The sequence below is a fragment of the Mobula hypostoma genome, chromosome 5 (assembly GCF_963921235.1).
Source record: "Mobula hypostoma chromosome 5, sMobHyp1.1, whole genome shotgun sequence".
In the NCBI taxonomy this organism is placed as follows: domain Eukaryota; kingdom Metazoa; phylum Chordata; class Chondrichthyes; order Myliobatiformes; family Myliobatidae; genus Mobula; species Mobula hypostoma.
Window position 1 is genome coordinate 165,099,128 of NC_086101.1, and position 17,439 is coordinate 165,116,566.

General features: G+C 42.4%; 1 protein-coding gene across 3 annotated transcripts in view; it reads right to left on the reverse strand.

The window, feature by feature from the left end:
* lhfpl2b (LHFPL tetraspan subfamily member 2b) overlaps positions 1 to 9,919 on the reverse strand; it is a 205,663-nt gene extending 195,744 nt beyond the window's left edge. For 2 of the 3 annotated variants that reach the window (XM_063049316.1, XM_063049313.1), the window contains exons 1-2: positions 9,795 to 9,919; positions 5,413 to 5,472 (exon numbers count right to left, since the gene is read on the reverse strand). The gene's annotated coding sequence lies outside the window, so the exon portion shown is untranslated. Of the gene's footprint in view, positions 1 to 5,408; positions 5,473 to 9,794 lie in introns of all 3 variants that reach the window. The other variant, XM_063049315.1, reaches the window with a different exon arrangement.
* Positions 9,920 to 17,439: the final 7,520 nt, after the last annotated feature.

Consider the following 17,439-nt stretch of genomic DNA (forward strand, 5'->3'; position numbering starts at 1 on the left):
AAATCAGGACGCGACAGCCCGACGCATGCGCACGGCCAGCCACAGCAGCGACATCTACCGGAGCAAAAGGGCAGGGCAGCTCTATTTCGAGGGGTCACAGTCTGCTGATCACCATCAGCATGTGCAGGATTGGGACAGATCTAACTGCCACCCATCAATAAGAGATAATTAAATCTTATTGTAATGACGTACTTCAAGACACCCATAAAACCCTTTGCTGCAGTCAAAGGGCAGTGGTGACTATATCACATCCATTTAGGAGAGCACCAACCACATCATCAAGAATAATCAGCATACTTTGGTGTTACTGCTTTGTATCTTCTATCCAATATTAGAATAAAAAAAATGGTCAGCCTAATTATGCCGCGTGGTCAAGAGATGACGCCAAATGTCATCGGGAAGTGGCAAGGAGAGGGAGAGAACAAGAATTGGATGAGGCCAGGCCTGCACGACTCCAGGATCAAAGTGTCAGGACAAAAAAAGATGAGAGAAGAAGAGACAGAGGAGGAGAGGCATGCACATCTCCAGGATCAGAGACAAACAACAAACAGAAGAGATGAAGTGATGGGGGATGAAAGGACTGCACATCTCCAGAATGACAAGATGCACAAGGGTGGCAGATAGACCAGAAATGAAGCCATCAAAAGTGTCCTTCGTTAAATGAGGAACAGCTATATTTGCTTTGCTACACGTCGTTCTTCTTTGATAAACTGAGGTTTTCTACTTCAGTTTCCAAAGCAAAGCGATACCAATAGCATTCAGGAAAATTTGATGTCCATTCTGGTCACATCAGACTGCACTACCCTTCTCTCAAAGAGTGCCCCACGGGTCACCCCGTTGTCTTGCTGAGGGCTATTTCTGCATCCACTTCAATACATTCAGGTGTTCTCCTCAGGGCATTGAGCATGTGAGAGTATTTGCTGACAATGGCATCAATCAGGCAGCATCAATGGAGGGGAATAAACAGCTGATGGTTCGGACTGAGACGCCATCAAACGTTTATTCCCCTCTGATGCTGCCAGACCTGCTGAGTTCCTCCAGCATTTAGTGGGGGTTCCTCAAGATTTCAAGCAACTGTTGAATCTCTTGTCTTTCTCTCTTTATTTTTGACTTCGTTACTTGAGCAGCAGGATTGTATTCCAGCACAAGGAGTAGTTTAGAGTGTGAATTCTTACCTCTTGTATTTACTACTGTGTACTGTATCTCAAAATAAAGTCTGTTCGTCAATAGATTAGAGATGTATTGCACAAAAGAAGAGTGTTTCCAAGCAATTTGCGGTCTGACTTCAATTGGCAGATGGAGATGAACTGAACGTGCACAGACTATATTTGTTTCTCCTGTTGTCCTGATTTTTATCTGAAGCAGCATTGAAGTTCCAAGTTAGGACATGCTCTTTCCTTCAGATTTCCATTTGAGCTTTTCCCAACAGCCTGGGGCTAAATCTGCTGACACATCGCATTTGTATATGGTGTGGGCAACTCCTCATTAGATCTGATTGCTCAACACAATTATTTAACACTGAGGTTATTGTTTGTAATGATACATGTTTCAATTGGTGTTACAATGATTAGTTGTATAATCCCTCAGTGTTATGCCTACAGGTGTGCTAACCACATTCATTTTCTGTTAGATTTCCTCTACTTATTTCGGAGGTATTAAACTTGAGCAAAATGAGGTACCTAATGGTACCTAATTTCAGTGCCTAATGGACGACTGGCAGAAAGAGTAGGAATTTACTGTTATATAAATTGTAAAATTACCACAATGTTAGGTAACTTCTTCCATAACTGAACAGGCAAGGGGAAGAATGAAAGAAAAACACAAGATTCAAAATTCTTTATTGCCATCCTTCAGTACAAGTGTAAAGGAGACTGAAATGATTGTGATCCAGATCCAATGCAGCATTAAAAAGCACAATAAACGAAACGAGTACATATATAAAAGCAATGTACAACTGTTATATACATAAACTAATTGTCTGTACATAAAGTGATGCTAAGTAATGTGTATGTCATGGTGGTAGGTGCTAGTGGGGTGGTTTAGCGGGTGGAAGTATTGATCAACTTTAGTGCGGGGTGGGGGGGGGGGAAGAATACCTGCTTTTGAGTCAAATGGTCCTGGTGTGGATGTTGTGCTGCCTCTGTTCTGATGGTAGTGAGACAAACAGTCTGCAAGGTCCTTCATGCCATTGCTAACTTTTTTCCAGCACCTTTCTGTACATAAGACCATAAGATACAGGTGCAGAAGTGGGCCATTCGCCCATCAAGTCTGCTCTACCATTCAATCATAGACTGATCCAATTCTTCCAGTCACCCCCAATCCCCTGCTTTCACCCCATACCCTTTGATGCCCTGGCTAATCAAGAACCTTTCTATCTCTGCCTTAAATACACCCAATGACTTGGCCTCCACAGCCGCCTGTGGCAACAAATTCCACAGATTATTCCTCTGTTATTGAACCAGCACTGACCTGCTTGGTGCCTGCCATGGTCAACGGCAAAGAGATATGCTGGATAAGGAAGTTACTCCAAGCTGTGATATAATCCTTTTGCTAGCTCATAGCATCTCGCATTTTAAGCCACTAGGTGTGTTCTGAAGCCAGTCTGTTGAAAACCCCACACCAACGAGTTGGAAAATGTCCTCTGTATATGGAGAAGCCTTCATCTCCATAATGATCTTGCTATTGCCACTCCTAGTAATACCGTTAGTGCATTTTCAACAGACATCTGGTGAAGTAGTTTTATATCCCACATTGGCTCAGTCGTTTGTGTTACATATGGCCGAAACAGTTCAGCTTGTTGCTGACCACTTATGTCACCAACAGATAACAGGACCCAGCCAGTCCCATCAGTGGCAGTAGTACCAAGCCAGTTTTCTTCCTCAGTAATAAATTCTGCCACCCAGAATAATCCATACCCTTGCATCTCCAGTTGCCCTTCAACATGTACAGTACCAATTCATAAAGGACAGTCAGCTACTTGACATCAGAATCTTTCTCAGAGGCTTAAACAAAAACCAGTCTGTCCCCCTCCATACCTCTAGTGGATGCATCTTGCCTGAGAAACAGAATACATGCTAAAACAACGATGGATGAATCAGTATTAAAAACAGGATTCTGTAACAGTGCCAGGTTAGTGATGGACACATCAGTGAGACAACGCTCTCATTTTAGGCATGTCTTTGTATTTTATGAGATTGTCAAATCAGATACTAAGGGGCAAGTTATTAAACTAATGATCTGGACCTACAAGTACAAAATTTAAATTATGGTAATCAATCAAATCCAGAATAAATTGCTAACATCGGTAATGGTTACCATGCAACTACTAAATCATTAAAAATACATCTCGTTTCTAATACCATCTAGGAGAGAAAATCTGCTATTCCTACTTGTTCTGAAGTCTTGTGACTTTACACCCTATAACTCGCAGCACTGGAGTTAACGGCAATTAGGAATATAAAATGGTCTTGATTCTTATACTAACACTCCACGAATGAATTCAGAGTAGATTAGGATATACAACTACAATAGGTTTCAACTCAACAATACAGTATTCCTCTGTCATTGTTACAGTATATTTCATTTGATTCTACTATGGCTAATATTCTATTACGGATTTAGTGAGCATGCCCACAAGAAAATAAATCTCAGTGTTATACATGGTCACATACATGTACTTTGACAGATACTTTATTGATCCCAAAGGAAATTACAGTATCACAGTAGCATTACAAGTGCACAAATATTAGAGGAGAAGTAAGAAAGAATAAATATGTTACCTCAAGCAGCTGAACAGGTCATCACTTTCCCAGCTCTAGGTTGACTCATTATAGAGCCTGATGGCAGAGGGTAAGAATGACCTGACAGCGCTCTTTGGAGTAATAAATTTACTTTAAACTTTGACTTTTCATTCCAGTTTTTTTTCAATAAATAGCTATATCACTTCAAGATTCAAATCTCTAGAATTTCAACCACTCTGTTAGTGCCCCCAACAAAACACAGATATTGCATCAGTAAACTTGAAAAGGAACGATGGGCAAAATGAACCTGTAACACAAATATTGTAGTTTTATTCTCCACCAGACTCAAATCCCAGTTACAATGAGAGTAACTGCTCGACACCAAGAAGCCCTGCTCTGAATAGAGTCATTGAGGATCACGTGGGGAGCTCTCTACCGACCAGCAACACCCTAGGACCAAGTCTGACCGAGAAAAAGTTTAATGCAATGGCTACATTGGGGTATCATAGTGGTTAGCACAACACTTTACAGCAACAGTGACTCAGGTTCAATTCCTGTTGCTGTCTGTAAGTAGTTTGTACATTCTCCCTGTGACCATGTGGATTTTCTCCAAGTGCTACAGTTTCCTCCCACAGTCCAAAGACCAAAGTTAACTGGTCATTGTAAACTGTCCCGTAATTAGGCTTTACTTAAATTAGGGGTTGCTGGGCAGTACAGCTCAATGGACTGGAAGGGGTTACTTGACGCTGTATCTTAAAGTGTGCAAGTTCGATACCCTGTGGGACTATTGCAACCAACTTGTTCTCTCATATGCTATCTCAAGTTGAAAACACATCCCCACTTCTTTACTCCCACTGAATTTAAATCCTGGAACTCATTCACTCATCAGGACTGCATCAGTCCTTCTAGTGGTTCAGCCACACATTTTCAAGGACACAAAATCTATGCCACCATTAATAATAAAGGATACATTTTCATACTTTTCCTGAACTTAAGCAGGTAACAGTTTTACTAATTACCAAACTTATGATGTACTGACCCAAAAAAAATCCCTCAGTGTTCTGATTGAAGAATGCACTGATTAAAAATTGCTTAATTCTGTAAAGTTGTCAACCAGTCAATTCTGTAGAGTTTTATCATTTGGCAGCTACAAGTAAAAGGTCAAGGAGAAACAGATAGGGGGACATCTCCCCCCTCCCCCCCGCCATAGCTGATTCTACCATTCTCCTCTTACATACAAAGCCTTACAAAAATGTTGATGTTTCAAACATAAGACCAAAGAAATTAAATGTATAACAAGCTTTCAAATGCACACTGCATAACTAAATAAACATTCACAAAAATTCTAGAAGGATATCTGTTCTTGATTTTGTACAGGTTCCCTCAGTAATCACTTCAATACAGTTGCATTCGATGACTATATTAATGGTTGGCAACTTTTCAATAATACATTGATACACATATCAAAATATGGAAGCAATAAGAGATCACAAACCCTGAATCATCAAAGATTTCATATTGCTGGTTGTTCCTGTTGGTACTTAGCTTCATTTTGTTCCAATCAGCAGAGGCCCAATTACATGAATGACTTGGTAAATGGCTCAATTTCAAACACAAGCCAACAAATTCACAAAGCAAGCAGAATAATGTATCAGCTGGACATCTTACCAACCTTTCCTCAGTCATGTGAGAAAGGTCTTCATAATTTTCTTCGGTCTGTGTCATTCCAGAGCTGTGAAACAACAAATAAACATCACTGTATATGCTGCAATATCTAACTTAACACAATACACCATTATGGTATTGATATACACACACCTGACTGTATAGCCAAACACTCAAGCTATCACATCAAGTTCACTGATAACTCAACAGTGCAAGGCTCGTCACCAACACCTATGAGGCAGCCAGCCTACAGAGAGATGGTGGAAGAGCTCAAGGCCTGGTACCAGGCAAAAAACCTGATCCTTAATGTCAGTGAGACAAAGGAGATGGTTATTGACTTCAGGAGAACTCAGACCTCTCACCCCTCTTTACATTGGCAGCACAGCAGTGGAAACTACAAGCAGTTTCATGCTCCTGGGAGTGCACATCACAGATAACCTTTCGCGGTTTCAGAATAAAGCTTATGCAGTCAAAGCTCACCAACACCTCAACTTTCTGAGGCTGAAGAGAGCTAGACTTTGCACATCCATTCTCAGGTTGTTTTACAGGTGCGCGGTAGAGAGCATCCCGACAAACTGCATCACTGCTCGGTACAGAAACTGCACTGCAGTAGTCAAAATGCCCAACACATCACTGGCACTAGCCTACCCGCCATCAAGGACACTTATACAGAAAGGTCCCCCCAAAAAAAGGAAGAAAAAGAGCCAGTAACATCACGAAGGATTGCATGCACCCTGCTCATGGCCTGTTTCTCCCACTTCCATCAGGGAAGAGGCTAGGTAGCATCCATTCCAGGATCATCAGATTCAAAAACAGCTACTTTCCCCAATCAGTAAGACTGATCAACAGCTCCAACCACTAACTTCACCACTACTTTATTATTTCCTGTCAGTCATCTTATGTACATATGATGGACATACAATGTATATAAGCTATCTTACATATTTATATTTGTGTATTATTTATTATCTTTTGGGTTTGTTTTGTGCTGCATCCGATCCAGAGTAACCATTATTTATTTTCCTGACACTTGTGTACAGGAAATGACATTAAACTGTCTTGAATCTTGACACTGCTAATCAAATGCAAATAGCTTACTACTCTGTCAATGTCTTTAAAATAGATCATCTGATTATTATCACATCTCTATGCAAGCTCATTGAGAGCAAATTGGCTGCCACATCTTCCACCCAGCACCTCAGAGGTGCCATTTAAGGTGTAAAGATGAGAAATACATTGAAAGCATCAGATTGGGCTGCATCACAGCTTGGTGTGACAGCTACCCTGCTCAAGGCCGCAGGTGCGGACACCAGGCAGTCAGCACATCATGAAAACCAGCTGCCCATCCATGGACTCTGACTACACTTCTCACTGCCTCATTAAAGCAGCCAATACAATCAAGGATCCCATTCGCCCTGGCACATTCCCTCTTCACTTTCTCCCATCAAGGCAAAGATTGAAAGGACATATCACCAGACTCATGGACAGCTTCTATCCCACTGAGATATTGAAGTCCCCCCCCCACCCCATGTACAATAAGATGGACTTTTGAACTCACAATCAACCTTGGTATGGCCTTGCAGTTTGGGGGTGACACAGAAGCACAATGCTATTATAGTCTCAGTGACCCAGGTTCAATTCCCACCACTGTACGTAAGTAGTTTGTACATTCTCCTTGTGACCTCCGTTTTCTCTCGCACTTTGCAAAGATGTATGGGTTACTAGGTTAATTGGTCACACGACTGTAACTGGGCAGCACAGGCACGTTGGGCTTGAAGGGCCAGCCTGTTACTATGCAGTGTTTCTAAATCTCTACTTGTCCACCTTAACTGCACTTTCTCTGTAATGCAATACTTTATTCTTCACTTTCTTTATTGCTTTTCCCTTGTCCTTCCTCAATGAGTTGATATGATAAGTAAATTACCCATATGGATGGTATAAAGTACAGATTATCACTGTACCTCAGTACAAGTGACAATAAGCCAATGTACCAAAAGGATATAAAAGTGCTTTTATAAATGCTTTAATAGATCATTTATCATTCTTTTAATTTATCTTTTAGATTGTTTCCCTTAAAGAATAAGGTAAGTGCAATACATTCAAGGACCAAAATGATCTTCCTGTAACACCTCAAGTAGTTTGCTAGGTTGAGAGAAACTGCCTTTTTCTTTAATTATGTGGACAGCCAGAGGCTTTTTCCCCCAGGGCTGAAATGGCCGACACAAGGGGGCAGTTTTAAGGTGCTTGGAAGTAATTACAGAGGGGATGTCACACAGAGAGTGGTGGGCGCGTGGAATGCACTGCCCGCGACGGTGGTGGAGGTGGAACAATAGGGTAAGAGACATGGCGCTTAGAAAAACAGAAGGCTATGTGACAGGGAAATCCTAGGCAGTTTCTAGAGTAGGTTACATGGTCAGCACAATATTGCGGGCTGAAGGGCCTGTAATGTGCTGCAGATTTCTGTGTTCTATCATAGCAATTGTCCAATGGTCACATTCAAAAACTGAACGCTTATTTTAAAACCATATTTTGTGACTTGAAGTGATTCACAAGTTGTCTAATTTTTTTCACCAGATCCCATCATTAGGACTGTACACAGAAGTGACTGTAAAAGTGAACAAATCAATATTTGTCATTTTCTCATCTGTGTGTGTATATCTAGCTACTCCCCCAACAAGGGTCAAGGAAAGGAGACAAGCAGCGTGAACTCCAGTAAGCCTCCATTCCCACTGCCCTTTTCATTACCTCAGCTGGGTCCAATGAAAACAGCAGCCAGCCAGCGTCTTTCCCAGAGAGGGGAGCGCCAGGCAAAGTGCCTCTTATTTGAAAATAATTCTTTGCATTAAACCTCTATGTATTGAACCCCTAATCCTTGGGAAGCTGTGCATCTTGTTTGGAACAGGAGAAAAAGCCTCAGGTCACCTTCTAAAATTTAAGTCAAATGCGGGAACTGCCCTCGTGTGTCATTCTGAAATGGTCTTTTTCCAAACATGGTTGAGTTTTAGTTTGGCCCGGGCAGTCCGTCGTTGATCCGCGGTGACTTTCGTGCCACAGAATTAATTACTATCAATAGATCAAAGATTAATCTGCAGAAAAGTCCAGGTCCAACATAGCAGATAGGAGATCTTTGATCTACCGCTTCCTTATCTCGAGCTGGATTCTTCGCCATCTATCCGCCCGCCCCCCAACAACACACACACAAAGCCCCTTTGATGTTGCCAGGCAAGTTTGTAATCAAATCAACCTTTTTAAGTGGCCCTGCGGTCTTCAGATTCCGAAGTATCGATGCACCACATCAAACGACCCGGTGACCAGATTCATCATGGGCAGAGCTCCCTGGCCGCAACCCGCACGTTAAATCTGCAAACAGTCTGCTGGAAGAACTCAGCGGGTCGTGCAGCATCTGAGGGGGAGGGAACTGTCGGCCTTTCGGGTCGAAGCCCTTGATTAGAACCGATGCAGTCGCTGCCTGACCCCGAGTTGCTCCTCCAGCAGTTTTGTCCGTTACTCCAGCATCAGCCGTTTTTTTTTTACGTACGCGTACAGCCCTTTCGTGAAACTGCCCCAGGGACTAGACGGGCCTCGGTTACCCAGGAACTGTCCCGTGTTTAACTACAACAGCCTCCTCCTCTTCCCCCTCTCCCAACAAGATGCACAGGTCACGTACACCGATCTGCTAATCCAAGCAGATGTCAGAAACTCCATCTCCCCAGATCGCATTCAGTCTCTACTCTGATTCGCTCCGCGGCGAATCGTGGCAAGAAAAGAGCAGATTGCGACGTTATATTTTCCTATGAGCGTACCCGCCTGTGCAAATTTCCAGATGAAAGGAACCCCTCTCTTCCTCTATTGTTCGTCCCCGGGAGCGCTCGAACCTCAGTGCTCCGGTCTGTCGGTTCCGCACCCCCTCACCGTTGCTCCCGGTACGGGAACCCACCCCCGAAACGCTCTTGGCAGCTGGAGCAGAGACTGCGAGCGGGGCTCCATTCATTCACTCGGTGCCTTCGGCACTCGGTGCATCCTATCCCCGCGACAAAGTCGGTCCCCAGCTTCTGGATGTCTCCCTGTCTCACACACATACATACTTGCAGCGATTGCCCAGGCTGCAAACTTTCACCCCAGCTTCTTCGCGCCTTTCAGTTTACTATGGTGGGTTTTCAGCCTCCGGTCCTCTAGCTCCGGGATTTGAATTATATTTTTAAAAAAACCCTCGCACCAGTCCCTCACCTTCTGACAGTGCAAACTTCCCAGCCTACCGGGCGGGCAAAGCGTTCCTGACACCGTCCCAGTCTCGGCGCTCGCGCCTTCTCACACTCCGGGTTCGCTGTTACCGCAGTACATCTCCTTGCCTTGGCATTCAGCTCCAAGACTCAGTCCAGCCTCACTTACCTTTTACCCCGGGGTAAGAGAGGGCTCTTCTCGCTTACTCCACCTCGATGCCCTCTCTTCGCCGCTCTAAGCGCTTCAATGAGTGGTCTTCACCGAGCAGACCGCCCTCTTTCCCACCTCCTTTCTTTACTCTCCCAAAACACATGCAGGCTGGGGTGGAATCCAATGAAGTCAGTGCTCCGCCTCCGCCTCCCCTCCCCCTCCCTCCGGGCACGGGGGGAGTTCCCCGCGAGACTGGCTTGCAACCAGCTCAGCTGGGAAACGCTGTGTATCCGTGTAGTTCAGTCAGTCAGGGGAAAATCAATAAGGCAATAATAAAAAAGCCCTGGTTCGAGTTACTTGTATGTATGTGACATACATGGAAATATAATTTAGGAATATTGAGGACAAAATGGTCTATTCCAACGTTTTGATTACTGATTATTGACTGCAGCTGCAGGAAAGGCCGGAATACCGTTACACTTTGACGATAAGTTTTATTTCCAGATGATGCTTTTCAAGTTCTGCTTAAAATGACAACTTTCCTTCGGCAGAAAATATGCTGCAAGAAACTACGTTTATGTGCCAGGAAATGAAAGGAGCAGTGAGGGTTCTGGTGTGGCATGGGTTGTGATTAAGTAAATTTACTGAACAGCAGCCCGTTTGACCAAACACCTCAATCAGTGCTATGGCAAACCAAAAGTCGCCTTCTTACCTATATAAAGAAATAATATAAAATCACACCTTGACTATTCTAATCCCTATAAATTTTTACCCTCAAATCATCCCAAATTTCTTCTTCAACCTGAAACATTAATTGTTTCTTTTTCCACAGATGCTGCCTGACCTGCTGAGTGTTTCCAGCATTTCCTGGTTTGTTTCATAATTCCAGTACCAGATGTTTTTGACTTTCCATGCCAAATCCCATTACCCTTTCAAGCACCCAATATATTCCCAATTATATTCTTCAAAGTTGACATGGTTCCTGTTCCAATCATTCATCCTAGAAGTGCACTCCAGCATTTCACAGTTCTCAGTGTGAAGTGAAATTATCCACATTCTTTCAGATCTCCTACATTACAGCAAGTTGGTTCTCAAGTCTGCAGTCCGCAATCTGCCGTCCTTCCTACTTTGTAAGGTTTGTTTGTCTTATTATGTCTTAATGTGTGTGAAGATCACCAGCTAACGCACAGAAAAGGGGAAGCAGAACAGTCTAGTCTGGATTCCTTCGTAGAAAGACTGGTGAAAAGGGTGAAATATATTTAGGACTTTGCGAGCACAATGTTTTGAACCAGCTAGATGCAGCACAATGTAATGTCTGATGTTTCTAAAATTAATTCAATATATTAAAACACATTAAGTATAAGCACGATAATGGAGTCTTCCAAGTTAATGACAAAAGAAAGACAATTGAGAAAAGCCAATATCTACCATGACGAGTGTCTTGAACTGAAACTCTGCTTCTTGTTTTTTTCACATACATATTCTTCTGAAGTTTCATAATTCAGAAGTTTTTGCTTTTGTCTTCAGTTTCCATTGTTAGGATTTTGTTTTTTTTTTATTTCTACGAGTTACATGTTTCAATTTTATAAGCACCATGTTCCTTTCTTTCAAACAGGAAAATGATGTTTTCCTATATGAAAGAAAGTGCTACTGCCACTTCTCTGCAGTGTCAAAAAGAGTTGTAGTTGTGAAACTTCTTTTGACCAAGTTCTTCCTGTTATGTGACATATATGGAGTAATCTTTGCAACTTTACTCCTGCAATGGTCAAGTGTTGTGATGATGCTGACATGTAGTGTTGTTGCCATGAAACCTATGTGTCAGATGGCTAGCTAATCTTGTGGTCTGCTAAAACTTGCTAGAATCATGCTTGTGGTTAAGTTGTTCATTAAACGCCCCTCAACAGTGACGGGGGTCTACATATCAAGGAAAAGAAGGGAGTTGAGTGAGATAATACAGTGAGTCCATGAGCAATGTAACAGCCTGTGAGAGAATGATTACTCACAGCTCTGCAGTCTGCAGAGGTAGGAGTACATCATTGGTCATACTCATTTAGTCTGCTATGTTTGGTTGACTGTTAGTTCAGCTAATTTGTCACTTAGCTTGTAACTTATTCCATAGTCTCAAAAGTGGTCACCCAAGGGAGAAATAGAGCAGCAGAATTTGAGTCATATACCCTATTTATTTAGGGTTAATTTCAACTGCTCAAATACAATTCCCAATTATAAAAGAATAAAGTGAATACATCCAGCAGCCATGTGCTTGATAAACAGTATCTGCCTCAGAATCATGTTTAATATCACTGGCATTTATCATGAAATTTGTTGTTTTGTATTAATAAAACTATAAATTACAATAAGAATTATACATAGAAAGGAAAATTAAATTAAATAATTACTTCAAAAAGAGGAAAAAAATGCTGAGGTAGTGTTCGTTGGCTCATTGTTCATTCAGTGATCGAATGACGGAGGGGAAGGAGTTGTTTCTGAAACACTGAGTGTGCCTTTAAAGAGAGTCTTTATCATACGTGATGAATTGTCAAATTCATTTCCATAGGTAACATTGATGATAGTATGATTAAAAGTTATGTGTTGACTCTGTTCGCTACATCCTACTTCATGAGAAGATGGTGCGGGATAAAAAATCAACAAGGATCAAGGATCAATTCACCATATACGTTAACATACATTTGGAATTTGTTGCTGTGCGTTGGCATGAAAAGCAACAAAAGTAACATTGAACAATAATAAAGAATTTCAAAAAATAAAGTTAGAGGACAAGTTACAGATATTGAATAAAAAGTGCCTAAATGTGCAAATACCAACATGCATTTACGATGTAAACAGCATTATTATAAAAAGTGGATTAAAGTGTTTACAGTGCAATGCATTAACAAGGGTAATAGGGGACAAATTATAATGGTACATCAGATTAACTGCGTGGTTATGTTAGAGTTTGGTATGGTAGATTACCCATTTGGGATTATATTATACAGCACCCAATGGTCTGTGGGATTTAGAGGAGCAAATTTGTAGAGAGATCGCAGACTGTCGTAAGAAACATAAGATTACAAAGAAAGTAGGTGATTTTAACTTTCCATGTATTGACTGGAACTCCCATACTATAAAAGGGCTGGATAGGAAAGAGTTTGTCAAATATGTTCAGGAAAGTTTCTTTATTCAGTACATAGAAGTCCCAATTAGATAGAACACAATACTAGATCTTCCCTTAGGGAATGAGACAGAGTAGGTGACAAAAGTTTGTGTAGGAGAACACTTTGCATCTAGGGATCATAATCCAATTAGTTTCAAAGCAATTATGGAAAAGGACAGGTCTGCTCCTTGGGTTGGTATTCTAAATGGGAGAAAGGCCAATTTTGATGCAATCAGTAAGAATCTGGCAAGGACAAGGTTTAGTGAAGCTTGGTTTTCAAAAGATATTGCGGCCCTGGTTAAGCAAAAGAAGGAGGTGAACAGCAAGTATAGGCAGGTAGGAACAAATGAAGTACTTGAGGAGTATTAGAAATGCAAGGAACACTTAGGAAGAAAATCAGGAGGGCTAGAAGTTGGCATAAGGTGGCTCTGGTAGACAGTTTTAAGGAGAATCCTAAAGGCTTCTACAGATATATTAAGAGCAAAAGAATAGCAAAGGATAAAAGAAGATCAGAGAGATATTTATGGCTGGAGCCAAGAAGAGAAAGGGTAAATCTTGAATGGATTTTTTGCATCTGTATTTACTCGGGGCACAGACACAGAGCCTATAAAAGTGAGGCAAAGCAGCAGCAAGGTCATGGACGCCGTACAGATTACAGAGGACAAGGTGTTTGCTGTCTTGAAGCAAATTATAAATCCCCAGGGTCTGACAATGCGTTCCCTCGGATCCTGTGGGAGGCATGTTCAAAAATTGCAGGGGCCCTGGCAGAGATCTTTAAAACATCCTTTGCCACAGGTGAGGTGCTGGTGGATTGCAGGACAGCCATTATTGTTCCATTGTTTAAGAAAGGCTCTAAGAATAAGCCAGGAGATTATAGGATGGTGCACTTGACATCAGTAGTGGGAAAGTTATTGGGAGGTTTTCTAAGGGACCGGATATACAAGTATTTGGATAGACATGGACTGATTAAGTATTGTCAACATGACTTTGTGCGTTCTAGGTCACATCTAACCAATCGTATAAAGATTTTCAAGTAAGTTACCAGGAAAGTTGATGATGACAAGGCAGTGGATGCTGTCCACATGGACCTTAGCAAGGCCTTTGACAAGGTCCCTCATGGGAGGTTGGACAAGAAGGTTCAATCACTTGGCATTCAAGATGAGAGCATAAATTGGATTAGACTTTGGCTTCACAGGAGAAGCCAGAGAGTGATAGTAGATGGTTGCCTCTCTGACTGGAGGCCAGTGACTAGTGGATTGCTGCAGGGATCAGTGCTGTGTCCATTATTGTCCGTCATCAATGATATGGATGATAATACGGTTTAACAGATCAGCTCATTTGCAGATGATACCAAGATTGGGGATGTAGTGGACAGTGAGGAAGACTGTCAAAGCTTGCAGCAGGCTCTGGACCAGCTGGAAAAATGGCAGATGGAATTTAATGCAGACAACTGTGAGGTTGGATGAGACTACAACTGGAGGTCATGGGTTAAGGGTGAAAGGTGAAATATTTAAGGGGAACATGATGGGGTACTTCTTTACTCAAAGAGTGTAGAACAAGCTGCTAGTGCAAGTGGTGGATGTGGGTTCAATTTCAATATTTAAAAGAAATTTGGATAGGTACATGGATGGGAGGGGTATGGTCTGTGTGGAGGTCGATGGGACTAGACAAGTTTAATGATTCATTACAGACTACATGGGCTGAAGGGTTTGTTTCTGTGTTGTAATGCTCTATGACTCTGAGACTGTAGAATCCTCACATGTAGCAGGATGACAGGCAAAACTGTGCCATTAGGTCATGGGTTATCATAGCAAATATTTTCATGGATGGTCTTGCTGGTACATCTTCTGCCTCTGCTCTCAGGGCCTACATTTGTCACGTGCTTTGTCCCCACCTCCCATCAGGCATCGTGCACTGCCACCTAGTGGTAAGAATGCAAGCAGCAGCATGTCCGTTTCAGTTACCTCTGAAGATAGTAGAGTCCTGCTATCTTCCCTCCCCATGGCTCTATTTTCTGCATCACGCTTTCCACCTTTCTTGCTTGCCTGAAATTCTTTTCATTTGCCAGCCTTTGTAAAAGCCAAAAGGCTTTGAACGTCACAAACGAGTTTCTAAAAAAAACTGCAAAAATGTAAGACCATAAGACCATAAGACAAAGGAGCAGAAGTAGGCCATTCGGCCCATCGAGTCTGCTCCGCCATTTTATCATGAGCTGATCCATTTTATCCTATTTAGTCCCACTGCCCTGCCTTCTCACCATAACCTTTGATGCCCTGGCTACTCAGATACCTATCAATCTCTGCCTTAAAAACACCCAATGACTTGACCTCCACTGCTGCCCGTGGCAACAAATTCCATAGATTCACCACCCTCTGACTAAAAAAATTTTTTCGCATTTCTGTTCTGAAAGGGCGCCCTTCAATCCTGAAGTCATGCCCTCTCGTACTAGACTCCCCCATCATGGGAAACAACTTTGCCACATCCACTCTGTCCATGCCTTTCAACATTCGAAATGTTTCTATGAGGTCTCCCCTCATTCTTCTAAACTCCAAGGAATACAGTCCAAGAGCGGACAAACGTTCCTCATATGTTAACCCTCTCATTCCCAGAATCATTCTAGTGAATCTTCTCTGTACCCTCTCCAACGTCAGCACATCCTTTCTTAAATAAGGAGACCAAAACTGCCCACAGTACTCCAAGTGAGGTCTCACCAGCGCCTTATAGAGCCTCAACATCACATCCCTGCTCCTATACTCTATTCCTCTAGAAATGAATGCCAACATTGCATTCGCCTTCTTCACTACCGACTCAATCTGGAGGTTAACTTTAAGGGAATCCTGTACGAGGACTCCCAAGTCCCGTTGCATCTCAGAACTTTGAATTCTTTCCCCATTTAAATAATAGTCTGCCCGTTTATTTTTTCTGCCAAAGTGCATAACCATACACTTCCCAACATTGTACTTCATTTGCCACTTCTCTGCCCATTCTTCCAATCTATCCAAGTCTCTCTGCAGACTCTCCGTTTCCTCAGCACTACTGGCCCCTCCACCTATCTTCGTATCGTCAGCAAACTTAGCCACAAAGCCCTCTATTCCATAATCCAAATCGTTGATGTATAATGTAAAAAGAAGCGGCCCCAACACGGACCCCTGTGGAACACCACTGGTAACCGGCAGCCAACCAGAATCGGATCCCTTTATTCCCACTCTCTGTTTCCTGCCAATCAGCCAACGCTCTATCCACGTATGTCACTTTCCTGTAATTCCATGGGCTCTTATCTTGTTAAGCAGCCTCATGTGTGGCACCTTGTCAAAGGCCTTCTGAAAATCCAAATATACAACATCCACTGCATCTCCCCTGTCTAGCCTACTGGTAATTTCCTCAAAAAATTGTAATAGGTTTGTCAGGCAGGATTTTCCTTTAAGGAATCCATGCTGAGTTCTGCCTATCTTGTCATATGCCTCCAGGTACTCTGTAACCTCATCCTTGACAATCGACTCCAACATCTTCCAAACCACCGATGTAAAGCTAACAGGTCTATAATTTCCTTTTTGCTTCCTTGCCCCCTTCTTAAATAGCGGAGTGACATTTGCAATCTTCCAGTCCTCCGGAACCATGCCAGAATCTATCGACTTTTGAAAGATCATCGCTAATGCCTCTGCAATCTCCACAGCTACTTCCTTCAGAACACGCAGGTGCATTCCATCTGGTCCAGGAGATTTATCGACCTTTAGCCTATTCAGCTTCCTGAGTACTTTCTCTGTCGTAATTGTGACTGTGCACACTTCTCTTCCCTGCCACCCTTGAGTGTCCGGTATCCTGCTGTCTTCCTCAGTGAAGACTGATGCAAAATACTTGTTCAGTTCCTCTGCCATCTCCTCATCTCCCATTACAATTTCTCCAGTATCATTTTCTATCGGTCCTATATCTACTCTCACCTGTCTTTTACTCTTTATATTCTTGAAAAAGCTTTTAGTATCTTCTTCGATATTATTTGCTAGTTTCCTTTCATAGTTAATCTTTTCTCTCTTAATGACCTTCTTGGTTTCCTTTTGTAAGGTTTTAAAGACTTCCCAATCCTCTGTCTTCCCACTAATTTTTGCTTCCTTGTATGTCCTCTCCTTTGCTTTAACTTTGGCTTTGACTTCTCTTGTCAACCACGGTTGCATTCTTTTTCCACTCGAAAATTTCTTCTTTTTTGGAATATACCTGTCTTGCACATTCCTCATTTCTCGCATAAACTCCAGCCACTGCTGCTCTGCCGTCTTTCCCGCCAGTGTCCCTTTCCAGTCAACTTTGGCCAGTTCCTCTCTCATGCCACTGTAGTTTCCTTTACTCCACTGAAATACCGACACATCAGATTTTGGCTTCTCTATTTCTAATTTCACAGTGAACTCAATCATGTTATGATCACTGCCTCCTAAGGGTTCCTTCACCTCAATCTCTCCAATCACCTCCGGTTCATTACACAATACCCAATCCAGTACAGCTGATCCCCTAGTGGGCTCAACA